Here is a 16,787-nt window from a genome sequence, read left to right on the forward strand (position 1 = left end):
CAGGTAAGAGTTTTCTCATTCTTTCTCTTTTATTTTTTTCTAATTTGTTTCTGTTTTGCTATTTCATTAACTTGCTATTTATTTCAGCTCCCAAATAGTTTGTGAAAGCTATTTTAAACACACCAGAATATTTGTTGGAATATATCCAACCATTCCCAAAGTTTTCAATATTTTTGAAAATTTAAAGTTTCTGATTTCAAATTTAAAAGTTGAAACCAGTAGCTTTTTGCATTTGTTTAAAATGCTTAAGGTGTCAAGAAAAAGGTTTTCATCATTGCTCATTTACTTACATGATTTATCAGAAAGATTGAACTTTTCTTGAGGCCATTTTGGGTTCATTGATTTCAACTAGTTTGAATTTTCCTTCATTTGAGAAGTGGCTAGGGTTTTAGCATTTTCCTTCATCACTTGCTTTATTCTTGTTGAAAATTTCCTAGATGCAATGGCAAAGAAAACATGAGCACAAAGCTAACTTGCTTAAGATGTCAGGGATGTGACATCCGTTAATTGGGCAAGTTATTCTTATGGAGTTGATAACACTTGATGTTCTTCCACTATGCCTAGCTCAAAGGCATGAAAGAAAGTGCTTGTTGGGAGGCAACCCAAATTATTTTTATTTTCTATTTTAGTGGTATTGATCCATGTTACTACTGTAGCACCATCATTGTATCTTTATTTTTAAGCTTTGTGCCAAGTTATAGCCTCCGATTTCAAGAAAGTTAAAAAAATGTGACATGTTGTCCGGAAACAGATTTTGTCTTCTTGATGGAACAATTCACCAACACTCAGCAGATCATCTTTTTGATCTGAATTTTCTTTAAAGAATGCTCTATATAATTTCCTATTTGTCATATTGTCTAAGTTTTTGGATTTGAGTTGCATCAGTGCCCCGAATAAATTATTTACTACCTGCTGTTCTGTTTTTCACAAATTCTGCCATGTTTTGCGTTTTCACCATTTTGCAAATCCTAAGCTTACTTTTTATTTGCCAAAAGCTTTTGGAAATCATTAGAAACGGTAGATATTCATGAAAATATTTATTTCCAGCACGTAATGAATTATTTTATAAGGGTACTAACCACTCTAATCAGCTTATGATGAGTTTCGTATGAAGGGAGTTTTCAAGTATGCGATGGGAGATGATGAAAGAAGATACAGGAGTGTCAAGCCCTCAAGCTTGGGGATGCCCCCATGCTCCCCAATAAATATTCAAGGAGACTCAAGCATCTAAGCCTGGGGATGCCCCCGTGCATCCCCTCTCTATCAACAATCATCAATTCGTCCATCTCCATGCTATATTTTTATCACTCCATATGTTATGTGCTATGCTTGGAGCGTCCCGCTATTTACTTTTTAGTGATACGTGTCGTATTTCGGGAAATACGTGTGTTTTTAAAAAACTAAAAATTAGTTCAGAACTCTAGCTGCTAAATTGATTGCTAACCTCTGGAGGGGTTGGAATATATAGAGTACCCTCACATTACAATGAGTCGAGGATGCGCAAGGATAACCAAACCCCCAAACACTCCTCATTGGGGTATTTGTCTCTTTGTGAATTTCCTAACTAGATAGAGAGTTACCGGTAATAAGTGTATGAGTTCTTTGGACTAATGTGAGTATTCGATTGTTGGCACTTCCACTATCCATATTTTGCTAGCCTCTTTGGTACCGTGCATTGCCCTTTATCATATTGAGAGTTGGTGCAAACTTCGCCGGTGCATCCAAACCCATCACATGATACGCTGTATCATACATAAGCCTCATTATATCTTTCCTCAAAACAGCCACCATGCCTACCTATTAAGGCATTTCCATAGCCTTTATGAGATACATTGCCATGCAACATCCACCATCTCATGACTTGATCTTCATGTCATACATGCTTTTGCTTGATCGTAGAGCCGCATGATAGTTGGGCCTTGCCCAAATTATTGTTGCATGATGCGTTGCATATCCTGCTACACTGGCAGAGGCATACATTTGCATACATCATGATAGTTTTCACTTGTCTTTATGTTGAGTACTTCTTATAAAGTGTGACGATCTTATTTTTATTCATGTAAAACATAGAGTGTTGCCCTTAAGTGAGGAAAAGATCCCAAAGAGGACAAAACAAAAGATCCCAAAGAAGACAAATGAGAGATAAAAAGAAAGAGCCAAAGAGGCCAGAAAAAATAGAAAAAGAAAAAAAAGAGAAGGGGGCAACACTACTATTCCTTTGAAAGATCCACACTCGTACTCCATTGCTATATTTGTACTACATAAACATTATCATTCATGCATAACTATGTGCGGACCCTTACACTATAGAACTTGGTTTGCATATTCCAATGATGAGCCTCCTCAAATGAGCTCTAGGTCTTCATGAACAAACAAGTTGGATGCACCCCCACTAGTTCCATTGGAGAGCTTACCTTAGCTCATATGTGCACCCGTTACATGGCAATCCCTACTCCTCACATCATATCTATCATTCGGCTTTCTCTCGCCTATCGTTGTCCTCATTGATGTGAGGCTTTCATACCTTTTTGTCTTCCTTCCCCATCATTATTCTATTTTCCATCCTAAGTGCCAACATATCTTGCTTATGCCCATCCATTGCATGAGTGCTCAAAGTCGAAAGGGAGAGGATCATTTTGACTTGTGCCTGACTAGTGGTCTCGGGATGAGTCAAAATAAGATTCTGAAGGACACCAAGTGTGAGATTTTAGTAGATTGAGTTCTCAATTAAAAAATATTTTATGATATCAACCCATCTACCACTTCGTGCACGCAAGCACCATTTGGAGACATTCGAGTCACGGACAGCGAGAGCTCTTGCACCTTTATGTTCTTACTTTGCTAATTTCAATACTAGATATAGACTCTTGCTTGTTATTGTCTTGACTTGAATTGCATCTCTTACTTGCTTTAATTTGAAGTTCTTATATGTGTGTTAGCATGTCATCATAGAAATTATTGTGTTATCATTTATCTACTCGAGGACGAGCAGGAATTAAGCTTGGGGATGTTGATACGTCCAAAACGTATCTATAATTTCCGCTTGTTCCATGATATTTTGGGTGACACTGTTATATGTTCTGCTACACTTTTATATCATTTTACACATATTTGGACTAACCTACTAACTCAGTGCACCCATTGCCAGTTTTTGTCTGCTGGTGTCTATTTTGCAGGGGCTTTTACCTAATTTTCCAAAGCCCAAAAAATCCCGAGAAAAATATATAAAAATCAGCATACCGGAAGCTTCCAGATCACCGAAGATGGGCCAAAGGGGAGCTAGGGGCCGCCCAGGCGACCTGTGGGTGCGGCCTACCCCCTGGCCGCGCCAAGAGGCCGCCTGGGTGGGTCCCACCTCCTTTGGTGCCATCCTTTCCCCTATATTTACTCGTCCGAGAGAAAACCCTTCGAGAGGATCCAAAATCGTGAATTTCTCCATCGTTCCGTCGTCGCAGCGCTTCAAAGAACGGGAGCATTAGGAGACCTCTTCCCGGCACCCTGCCGGAGGGAGGATTGACCTCCGGGAGCTTCTCCACCGCCATGGATGCTTCTCGGACCTGCCGTGAGTAGTCCTCCTTGGACCATGAGTCCATGACCAGTAGCTATGTAATGTTTTCTCTCCAATCTTGTGCTTCAATGGTTAGTCCTTGTGAGCTGCCCTACATGATCAAGGCATCTATGTAATTCTCTTGCTATTGCTATGCTCGGTTTGTTGGGATCCGATGGATTATGAGATTATGTTCAGATTGTTATGAGTTATATATTTGATTATCCTTCTATATTATGTTCCTTAGTGATTCATGCATGTTCTTCGTTGCTATTTATTGTTTTGGCCGAGTAGTAGATTGTAACTCAAAGAGGGAGCGTTATGCATGATTGTGGGTTCATGCCCCTCGATGTCTAGCTTGAGTGACAGAAACATGATACTAGGGGATGTGCTGTTACCACTAGGGATAATACAACGGTGCTTGTGACCACGGTTGCAAGGATTGTTTACCTTACGCATAGTTCATTAATGCAGTTGTTCATTGCTTTGAGTTTACACTTTGGGTGGGGCTCGCAACTTAATACCGGTGAAATGTTCTTGATAGATATCTCAAGGTGGATGATTAGTAAGTAGATGCTGACGAATAAACGGTCTACTTCTCTTGGCGTAGTGCCCATTACTATTGAACCTCTAACTATCAAGTAGAATAATTCGCATTGCGGTGCGTCCATAATACTTTCAATTGCCTAACTGTAATTTGTTTACCCAAGCATAGTTGATTATCGTCTTTTGGGAGACAGACATCAATAGTGAACATCATGTGACTCCGGTCCATATCACCATCATTGTTTACACCTCCATCATTTACCGCTTTCATTTACTTTTCCGTTGCAATTACTATCATTTTTCCCTCTTGTGTTTTGATCCTTGGCAAACTACAAGGCGGGAGATATTGACAACCTCATTGTACTTGTTGGGAGCAAAGTGATTTGTTGTGTGTGTAAGTCCGCGTCTTCTGCTAGCGCCAGGGTGGGAGACACCTACTTGTTGAGTCTAGGAGTCCTCCTGGTTCGATAAACCTTATAGTTTTCGTGTGAAGGAAAACATGCTGCTGACTACATCTCAACCTTCCACTTGGGGTAACCAACAAGGTGCGAGAAGTATATACATCATCTCGTCATTAGAGCACAGCCGGCTAGCCTGACGGAACAATCCTCCTGCAAATCCCAGCACGTCCGAAGTTCAAGACGGGAACAAGAAGCCACGACGTAATAAGAAAAAGTGTCGGCACAACGCCGACAAAATAGAAGACACGACAGTCAATGCGAAGGGTAATCGGGATGGAACGACCGCGCTGGACAAAATACTGGAAAGTCCCTGCCAGATCCATGGCACTCCAAATAAGCTTGGTATTCACACCAACCATAACTGTTGGGTACTCAAGCAAGCGAGCAAATATATAGCCGAGGAGCAGGGCAAGAGTCCCCATAGCAAGGAGGACGAAGAACCTCGCCAGCCAAATAACGGGGGCCAAAAGCAATTTACCCCCTGAGGTGAAAACTGTGAACATGATCTATGTCACACACATACCAAAAAAGGATAGGAAATGAGCACTTCGACATGTATACACCATAGAGCCAGTAGCCCCGAAGTATAACCCATGGTCGGCATGTCCAATCATTTATGACCTCCTGGATCACTTGACAAGTATTGTGCACGGGGGTTCAGCGGCCTTGCTACTCGAATCCATTATTGATGGGTACCATCTCACAAGAGTCCTTATGGATTGGGCAGCAGGTGATACGTATACAATGTATCTATAATTTTTGATTGTTCCACACTGACATATTATCATTCCAGAATACTTTTCGGATATTTATTTACCAATTTATATTTTTTTAGCACTAACCTATTGACCCCGGGCCTAGTGCGAGTTGTTGTGTTCTGCATGTTTTTCACTTTTCAGGTTTTCCATATCAAATGAAGTCCAATTGACATGAAATGTTTTGGTGTTTTTTTCTGGACCAAAATAAGAGCAAAAAGCATAGGAGGAAGGCTCGGGGTGACGACCCACAAGTATAGTGGGTCAATCATAGTCCTTTTAAAAGTAAGAGTGTCGAACCTAACGAGAAGCGGAAGGAAATGACAAGCGGTTTTCAGCAAGGTAATTTCTGCAAGCACTGAAATAGTGGTAACAAGTTGTTTGATAGCGAGATAATTGTAACAAGTGACAAGTAGAAATAGTAACAATAGGTCGAGCAAGGTATCCCATTCATTTTGTGGGAACGGACAGGCCGAAACAATTTCTTATGGCAAAGCGTTCTTGAGGGCACACGGGAATTTCATCTTGTCACTTTCGTCATTTTGGGTTAATTCGCATTCGGTATTTTGATAATTTGATATGTGGGTGGACTGCTGCTTGGGTGTTTTTCTCACTTGAACAAACCTCCCACTTATGTTTAACCCTCCCGCAAGCATCCTCAACTATAAGAAAAGAATTAAGAATAAATTCTAGCCATAACATTAAAGATAGGGATCCAAATAAGCCCCTTACGAAGTAGTAAATAGGCTGTGGATTAAGGTTCTGTCACTCTCGCAACCCATCCTATAATTACTACTCCATAATCCATTCCCTTAGTCCCAAAAGATGGTGAAGTGTTATGTAGTCGATGTTCACATAACACCACTACGGGAATCACAACATTCATATCATCAAAATATGAAACAAATATCAACTTCACATGCCTACTTGCAACATGATTTCTCCCGTGGCCTCAAGAACAAAAGTAACTACTCAAAAGTGATAAACATGTTCATTATCAAAGAGGTATTAAATAGAATAATGGATGTGATCTTCAACCAAATAAACCATAAAGCATCAACTACAAGATGTAATTAATACTACTATACACACCCCAGGTACAAATCTGAGGTTTCGGTACAAGATTGAGTACAACAGATGAACTAGGGTTTTGAGAGGAGATGGTGCTCATGAAGATGTTGATGAAGATTGGACTCCCCAAGATGATATGGTTGTTTGTAATGACGATGGCCTCGATTTCACCCTCCGGGAGGTAAGTTCCTCCCACGGAATCGCTCCACCGGAGGGAAAAAGTTCTCCTGCCGAGGTTCCGCCTCGAGACGGTGGCGCTTCATACCGAAAGTACTCCTCCTTATTTTTTTGGGGGTGAAAGATATTTTATACCAAAAGAAGATCGCCAGAGGTGGGCTTGGTGGCCCACTAGACATCACGGCGTGCCAGGGGTGCCTGGCACGCCCTGCTGTCTAGTGACCGCCTCGTATCCCCCATCCGGTACTTCTTTGCTCCATTATTTTTTATTTATTGTAAAATAAATCTTCGTAAATTTTCAGCCCAGTTTGAGATATGCAGAATAGGTATCTCTAGCGTAGCTTTTTTAGGTCCAAAATTCCATCTGCCGACATTCTCCGACTTGATGTAAACCTTGCATATTATTAGAGAAAAGGCATTAGAATTACTCCACCAAGTGTTAAAATGCATAAAAACACTATAAATAACTATAACAAAACATGATGCAAAATGGACGTATCAGCTCCCCCAAGCTTAGACTTCGCTTGTACTCAAGCGAAAGATGATTGCGAAAATCATGACCATATGCTTTGAGAGAGAGGTGTCGATAAAAACAAAATATGGACATAGTAGAATCATGCACATTATTATGACAGCGAAGAAAACTTTATAAATACTTCATCACAACATTCTCATCGTATAACTTTTATCATAAAGGCTTCTTATAAACAAGTAGGAATTCATCACAACATTGAAGTATGAAGTGTAAACTCTATTTAAAACTAACAAACTATGTTATCACTCAACTTTGCGATACAACTCATAATATTTTCAGGAAGGGTTGCATGTCGAATCTTTTAAGAAAGTCAACATACTCAACCATCATTGAGTCTTCTATGTTTGCTAACACTCACTCCATACATATGAGCAAACGGTTTCAACCGGGCACATAGAAAGATAGGGGCTTATAGTATTGCCTCTCAATGTATTCACCTCAAGGGTGATGTCAACAATAATACCTCATGGCCACCCACATTCAGCTGGATATATATGTTACGATCTTTCCCCACCACATGATGCTTGCCAAAGAGAAGATAAAGGAAGTAGAGGCAAATACTTTGACTCTTGCACAAAAATAAATACATAAAGGTAAAATATAGGCCCTTCGCCGAGGGAATCATAGGTTGTCATGCGTTTTTTCGTTGTATGCTAAATCTATTAGTGCAAAGGAACGTACATTATATTGCCACTTGTGATGGCAACCTTTCTTATGTAGTCCATCGCTTTTATTATCACCATCACAAGTTTGTACAACTCTTAATTTCCCTTAGTCTAAATGATCAAACATTTAAGAAGCAATTTTTATTTATTTGTGCACGAGTGAAAAATTACTTGAAGGATCTTACTCAACCCATAGGTAGGTATGGCGGACTCTTGAAACATAGGTTTGGGTTTAATGTTTTGGATGCAAAAGTAGTATCTCTACTTAGTGCGGAGTTTTTAGCTAGCAAAGGTATAGAGAAAACACCACATATTAGAGGATCTATAACAATATAACTTCTATGTGAATGTGAACAAGCATAAACCATTACGTTGTCTTCCTTGTCCAATGTCAACAGTTTTGGCATACTATAATTATTGGCCACTCACAATTATAAAAGATGTCGAGGATAGTGTTTTTGCATGTAAATCTTCTCTTAACTTATTAATTCTTTCGTGTGTTGCATCACCGACCAATGCTATGTTTGTCAATCTTCAACAAATTTTACCACTTATACTTTTTCTTATGTGATGTCACTACTTACTATAAGATTTGCATATGATCTTTTTCATTACTTTCCATTATTTTTATTGCAGTGAGGAACTAGAGAAGCAAAAGTCAAACTAAACTTTATTATATAACTCTCACTCAATTACATAGATAGATAGATAGATAGACCACGAAACTAGCACTCGAAAGAAAAAGATTGAACTAAACTTTTATTTGACTAGATTTCAAAATAGCTAAATATGTAACTAGAATGGATAAAGATAAAGAAGGGTGATTGGTGATATGATACTAGGGCGAATCCCCAAGCTTGGTACAAGCCAACGGGAGTTACCAAACCCATGTACTCAAGTCTCCTTCTTTGGTGATGAAGATGGAGGTGGTGGTGGTGTGTTTTTCTTCTCCAACTTGCGTCTGAGGCTAAAATTACCCCCCCTCAGGCCCTCATTCTCCATCTCCAGCTTTAATATCTTTTCACATAATGCCCCTTTGCTCTCCTATAGAAAATGGGAAGGGATAAATTGGACCTTAGGTTTGTACTTCTTGGGGAGACTTGATTTCTTGAATTCCATGTGCATGTATCCAGGTTGAGGAAATGGATCATCCTCTTGCTCAGAGCTATCCGCCTTTGCTTCTTTCATATCCTCATATTCCTCCTCTGTAGTCTAGCCAAAATGATCCACCTCTCCGTAGAACTTACGGTTCACGACGAAATCTGCGATGTAGCTCTCTCCCTTCGAATCTTGCGAGAACATAATTTCATATCTTCCAGGAAAAATAGCTCAAAACAAGAACAAAGGATTTCTCTTCGGTAATGCGGTCAAATCATCGGGAGATATATTTAGAGAATTTTTATACAAGGGAATATGTGTTCCACAAGAAAACGGAGCTAGGAAGGTACCCGAGGGGCCCACTAGACATCAGGTCACGCTAGGGGGCCTCGCGTGCCCTGGTGCCTAGTGGACACCTGGGTTGCCTTCCCGATTGTTTCTCAGTTTCCTAAATTTTCTAAAATTCTAAAAAAGCCAGAAAATATATATATGCCTATTTTTCTGAGCCCGTTTACTTACGTATCACATACCTCTTCATTTTAAGGGTTCTCGAGTGTTTTGGAAGCTCTCCCTAATGTGCAACTTTGGTGTCATGGTTAGTATAATATTTGTTTCAACATTAATTCGTGTACCTCAGATGTAATGCTTTATTATTTGTCCATTGACCACCTTCGGGTTAATTCTTTCAGGATTATTGATCTTAATAGCTCTAGACCGATAAATTTCTTCGATGATATATGGTCCTTCCCATCTGGAGAAAAAAATTCCTGCACAGAATCTAAGACAAGAATTGTACAATAGAACATATTCACCAACTTTGAATTCTCACTTTTGGATTCTTTTCCATGCCATCTATTAACTTTTTCTTTGAATAGTTTGGCATTTTCATAAGCTTGGGCTCTCCATTCATCTAATGAGCTAATACCAAATAACCTCTTTTCACTAGCAAGTTTGAAATCATAGTTGAGTTCCTAAATTTCCCAATAGGCTTTATGTTCTAACTCAAGAGGTAAATGCCATACTTTACCGTAAACCATTTTAGAAGGAAACATACCCATAGGATTCTTATAAGCTGTCCTACATGCCCACAATGCATCATCTAATTTCTTAGACCAATTCTTTCGAGACCTATTGATAGTCTTTTGCAATACTAATTTTATTTCTCTATTGGTTAATTCTACTTGACCACTAAACTAAGTATGATAGGGGTATGCAATTACATGGTTAACATCATATCTAGAAAGCAACTTACGAAAAGCACCATGAATAAAGTGTGAACCACCATTAGTTATTAAGCATCTAGGGACACCAAAACGTGGGAAAATAACTTCCTTAAGCCTTTTTTATAGAGGTGTTACGATCAACACTATTAGTTTGAATAGCTTCTACCCATTTAGTGACATAATCAACAACAACCAAAATATGTGTATACCCATTGGAGTAAGGAAAAGGTCCCATATAATTAAATCCCCGAGCATCAAATGGATCAATAACAAGTGAATTATTCATAGCCATTTCGTGGCATCTACTAATGTTACCAGTTCATTAACACTCATCACAAGATAGGACAAACATACGAGCATCTTTGAAAAGAGTAGGCGAATAAAATCTAGACTGTAATACCTTGTGTGCAGTTCTATCTCCCGCATGGTGTCCTCCATAAGCCTCAGAGTGACACTTCCGAAGGATTTGTTCCCATTCATGCTCAAGTATACAACGTCTAACAATACCATCTACTCCCTCTTTATAAAGATGTGGGTCATCCCAAAAGTAATGCATTAAATCAAAGAAGATTTCTTTTCTTTTTTTGATAGGTGAAACTAGGTGGTATGTATTTACCAACAATGTAATTAACATAATGAGAAAACCACAGTGTATCATGAGAAACATTGACCTCAGCTGGTTGTTCATCAGGAAAGTTATCATCAATCGGTAGTGGGTCATCAAGGACATTGCCTAACCTAGACGAGTTATTAGCTACGGGGTTCTCAACTCGTTTCCTACGAGTGATTTGCAAATCAAATTCTTGTAGCAAGAGAACCCACCTAATAAATCTAGGATTAGCATCTTTCTTTTCCATAAGATATTTAATAGCAGCATGATCAGTGTGAACAATTACTTTAGAATCAACAATGTAAGATATGAATTTATGACAAACAAATACAAGTGCTAAGAATTCTTTTTTAGTGGTAGCTTAATTTCTCTGGCACTATCCAAAGTTTCACTAGCATAAGGAATGCCTTTTAATTTCTTATCAACTCTTTCTCCTAGAACAACACCAACAACATAATCACTAGCATCACACATAATTTCAAAAGGCATAGTTCCAATCAGGTGGTTGAACAATAGGTCAAGAAGTTAAGGCTTTCTGAAGTGTTTCGAAGGCTTCTACACATTCATCATCAAAAACGAAAGGAACATCCTTTTTTAATAAATTAGTAACTGTCCTAGAAATTTTGTAGAAGTTTTTAATAAACCTTCTATAGAAACCAGCATGGCCAAGGAAACTACGGATACCTTTAATAACTTTTGGGCATGAAATCTTCTCAATTGCATCAACTTTAGCCTTATCCACCTCAATACCCCATTCAGAAATTTTATGACCCAAGACAATACCTTCATTCAGCATAAGGTGGCACTTCTCCCAATTCTAGACAAGGTTAGTTTGCTCGCATCTCTCCAAAACTTGATCGAGGTTGCTTAAGAAATCATCAAAAGAAGTTCCATAAACGAAAAAATCATAAATGAAGACTTCAACAATCTTTTCACAAAAATCAAAGAATGTAGCAGCGATACATCTATGAAAGGTAGCAGGTGCATTGCATAATCCAAAAGGCATATGTCTATAAGCATAGGTTCCAAAAGGACAAGTAAATGTGGTTTTCTCTTGATTAGGTTGTGACACAGGTATTTGAGAGAAACCAGAATAACCATCTAGAAAGAAAAAATGTGTGTGCTTTGATAATCTTTCTAGCATTTGGTCTATGAACGGTAAAGGATAATGATATTTTCAAGTATCTTTGTTTAATTTTCTAATATCAATTACCATTCTATAACCAGTCCCAATTCTCTACGGAATGAGTTCTTTTTTATCATTAAGAACAACAGTAATACCTCTTTTCTTAGGAACACAGTGAACGGGATGTATCCATCTACTATCAGCTATGGGATGAATTATACCTACTTCGAGAAGCATTAATATTTCATTTCTCACCACTTCTTTCATTATCAGATTCAGTCTAAATTGGTGATCAACAATGGGTTTAGCATCTGGTTCCATATTTATCTTGTGCTGACAAAGAGTGGGACTAATGCTCTTAAGATCATCAAGAGTGTACCCAATAGCAGCTCGGTGATTCCTTAAAGTTTTTTAATAATCTTTCTTCCTCATGCTCTGTAAGGTTAGCACCGATAGTAACAGGATATATCTTCTTTTCATCAAGATAAGAATATTTCAAAGTGTAAGGTAATTGCTTTAATTCAAACACAGGATCACCCATGGGTGGAGGAGGACCTCCTAGCGTTTCAACATGCAAGTTATGTTTAAGGATAGGTTTTTGCTCAAAGAACATATTATCTATTTAATTTCTTTCATGCATATGCATGTCATTTTCATGGTCTAGCAAATATTGTTCTAATGGATCCGTAGGCGGAATGTCAATGGAAATAAGACCAATTACTTCATATTTACTAGGCAATTCATTGTCGTGGGGTTGTTTACTAAACTTGGAGAAATGAAACTCATGAGACGTACCACCAAAATTAACATGGACAATTTCCTTTTTGCAATCTATTTGAGAATTTATAGTGTGGTATTTTACTTTCCCACACAAGACTTCAACATCTCTTACAATCCCAAGTGGTGTGATGGTGTCTCTATTAGCAATTTTAATAGTAACATCTATGTCTTCTATCTCAGCGGGTGCTATCTCATGCATAATTTCTTGATATAAGGTAAAAGGGATATCACCAACACTAGCACCCATATCACATAAAACCATGATAGCAATGATCTGCTATTTTGACTGAAACGACAAGCATGCCAACAAGAGGTATATTCTTGTCTTTGGTACAGGTTTGGGAATTCTAACATCTTCATTACAGAAGTAAATAACATGACCATCAATATTGTCTACGAAGAGATCTATAACCATAGCGGTACTAGGTTCTACTTTGATTTTCTCATAGGGTTTGGTTGTTCTAACATAACTTTTATTAACCACAGTTGAAGCTTTAGCATGTGCCTTTATCCTAATAGGAAAATGTGGTTTCTCAATATAAGTAGTAGGCACAACTGCGTCAATGCTATAAATAGTAGTTTCAGCCTCAACTTTAATAGGTTCTTCAATTTTTCTTTAATAGGTGGATGATATTTAAACCATTTATCTCAAGGATATCAACATGAATAGCAAAGGTTTCACAAATTGAGGCTACTATCTCATAGCCAAGTCCATACTTAGTGCTAATATCATTGAAAGCATCGGTATTCATAAAAGATTTAACACAATAAAACTTAGGTTTTATACCTCACTCTTTACCTTTGTCGAGCTCCCAATATTGAGAGTTGCATTTAATCTTTCCAAAAGATACCAGCTGAATTTAATAGTCATGTTCATAAAATAAACAGAGCAAGAAGTATCGACCATGGTTTGATCATTACGAGAAAGCCGAGCATAAAAATTCTAAACAATAATTTCTATCGAGAGCTCATGATTGGCGCATGAATATAACATTGAATTCAGCCTCCTCCAAGCTAGAGCGATACTTTCTCCTTCATGAGGACAAAAATGATCATGATAAACAAGATGCATAGGATATTGTTTTTGATGCAACTCCAATTGCAATCGATTCTAGTTCCAAGATCCTGTATCATCACATAGCCTATACCATGGCAATGCTTTACCTACAAAGATATAGTTAAAAAATTCTTCTTGACTTCATCTACGGATAAACCTGCAGGCTTAAATAATCCAGAAACTTCATCCATGTAGATAAGGTGCATATCGGGATTTTTTGTTCCATCTCGTGCATAAAGATTAGCTAGCTATTTCTCTTTCATACCCGAAGGAATTTCATAGTACACATTTTCAGTAGGTTTAGTAGGTTTAGGGACAACGCTTGGTGTTTACGGTAGAGGTGAAGATACCTCAAACAAGCCCCTCAAAGGATTACTTTCCATAGTGACGTAACAGTAAATTTCAGCACGTAATATAAATTTTCCCTTACCAAAAGCGCTTCACTCCCCGACAACGATGCCAAAAAAGAATATTGATGACCCACAAATATAGGGGTCAATCGTATTCCTTTCAATAATTAAGTGTGTTGAACCCAACAAGGAGCGGAAGGAAATGAAAAGCGGTTTTCAGCAAGGTAATTTCTACAACCACTAAAATAGTGGTAACAAGTTGTTTCATAGCAAGATAATTGTTACAAATGACAAGTAGAAATAGTAACAATAGGTCCACCAAGGTATCCCAATCCTTTTGTGTCAAAGGACTCACCAAAATAATTTCTTATAATAGGCAAAGCGTTGCTGAGGGCATACGGGAATTTCATCTAGTCAGTTTTGTCATCTCGGGTTAATTCTTGTTCGATATTTTGATAATTTGGTATGTTAGTGGACCGATGCTTGGGTGTTGTTCTTACTTGAACAAACCTTGCACTTATGATTAACCCTGCCGCAAGCATCCGCAACTACAAGAAAAGTATTAAGAATTAATTCTAACCATATCATTAAACACAGGGATCCAAATCAGCCCCTTACGAAGTAGTGAATAGAATGGGGTTTAAGTTTATGTCACTCTCGCAACCCACCTTCTAATTACTACTCCACAATGCATTACCTTAGGACCAAAATATGGTGAACTACTATGTAGTCAACGTTTACATAACACCACTAAGGGAATCACAACATTCATATCATCAAAATATCAAACGAATATCAACTTCACATGACTACTTGTAACATGATTTGTCCTGTGGCCTCAAGAAGAAAAGCAACTACTCACAAGTGATAAAGATGTTCATGATCTGAGAGTTATTGAATAGCATAATGCATCTAAACATATGATCTTCTGTCAAATAAACCATAAAGCATCAACTATAAGATGTAATTAACACTACTAGACACACCCGAGGAACCAATCCGAGTTTCCGGTACAAGATTGTGTACAAGAGATGAACTAGGGTTTTGACAGGACATGGTGGTGATGAAGATGTTGATGGATATTGGCCTCCCCAAGATGAGAGGGTCGTGGTGATGACGATGGCCTTGATTTCCCCCTCCAGGAGGGAAGTTCCTCCGGCGGAATCGCTCCGCAGGTGGGGAAAAGTGCCCCTGCCCAGGTTCTGCCTCAAGATGGTGGCGCTTCATCCAGAAAGTTCTCTCATTAATTGTTTTAGGTCAAAGTACAATTTATACCAGAAAATGGTTGCTAGAGGTGGGCCAGGTGGCCCACCAGACATCAGGTCACACGAGGGGTGCCTGGCGCGCCCTGATGTATAGTGGCTGCATGGCGGCCCCCTCCGGCACTTCTTCGTTCCAGTATTTTTTATTTATTATAAAATAAGTCTTCGTAAATTGTCATCCCAATTGGAGATGTGCAGAATAGGTATCTCTGACGTAGCTTTTTTAGGTCTAGAATTCCATCTCCGGCATTCTCCCACTTGATGTAAACCTTACATATTATGAGATAAAAGGCATTAGAATTACTCCACGAAGTGGAAAAATGCAGAAAAACACTATAAATAATAGTAAAAAAACATGATGTGAAATGGATGTACGAGGGGGCCACACGAGGGCCCCACAAGCCATCATGACGCGGCCTAAGGGGGTGCCATGTTGTCTTGTGGGCCCCTCGAGGCCCTCTCGACTCTGTTCTGTGGCTTATAAATTTTCTTATACCATAAGAACATCAGAAGGAGCCACAAAATACTCTATGCGCCGCACAAGTCTCTATTCGGACGGGAGGCCATCTGGAGCTGCCGGAGGTGGGGGGTCGATCATGGAGGGCCTCTTCATAAACCTTGCTGCCCTGACGATGATGTGTGAGTAGCTCACAACTGACCTATGGGTCCATGGCCAGTACCTAGATGGAAATCTCTCTCTTGATCTTCAATAAAATGATCATCGCGTCTTCTCTTTGATCCACATGATGCAATTATTTTTGTGCGATGCGTTTGTTGGATCCTATGAATTTTGGGTTTATGTTTAGTTTATTCATGATAAATATTTGAGTCTCCTCTGAATGCTTATATAATTCTTCTCTGCATGATTATAATAGCTTCGTAATTCTCTCTGATTTATGAAAATAGTTTGGCCAACTAGATTGATATTTATTCAGTGAGAGAGGTTCGTTGTAGTAGGTTTAACGTGGTGAATTTTTATATCCCAGTGATAGAAGCGGACAAGATGCATCTTTGTGTTGTGCTACTAAGGATAAAACGATGTTGTTAATTCATATTGCTTGAGTTTACTTTTTCTACATCATGTCATTGTTCTCCATGCATTACTCTGTTTTACTTAAAACTCTAGATCATGCTAGATAGTGGTCGATGAGTGGAGTAATAGTAATAGGTGCAGGGAGGAGAAGACCTATTTTTTTATGGATGTGATGCCTATATACAAATGATCATTGCCGTGAATATCACATAACTATCTGCTTTTCTGCTAATTGCCCAACAGTAATTTGTTCACCCACTTTACGTTATTTTTCATGAGAGATGCCATTAGGGAAAACAATGGCCCCATGGTCTATTCAGAACATGTACAAAAACCTTCAATATCTTGCCTCCATTTAACTGTTTTTTATTTTATCTAGCTATCTACAATTATCTACACACCTCACTCGCTTGCAAATAAAAAGAACAAGAGGATTGACAACCCTCTTGCCCGCATTGGGTGCAAGTTGTTTGTTCTTTTGTGTGCAGCCA

This window comes from Hordeum vulgare, chromosome 2H, assembly GCF_904849725.1.
Source record: "Hordeum vulgare subsp. vulgare chromosome 2H, MorexV3_pseudomolecules_assembly, whole genome shotgun sequence".
NCBI lineage: Eukaryota > Viridiplantae > Streptophyta > Magnoliopsida > Poales > Poaceae > Hordeum > Hordeum vulgare.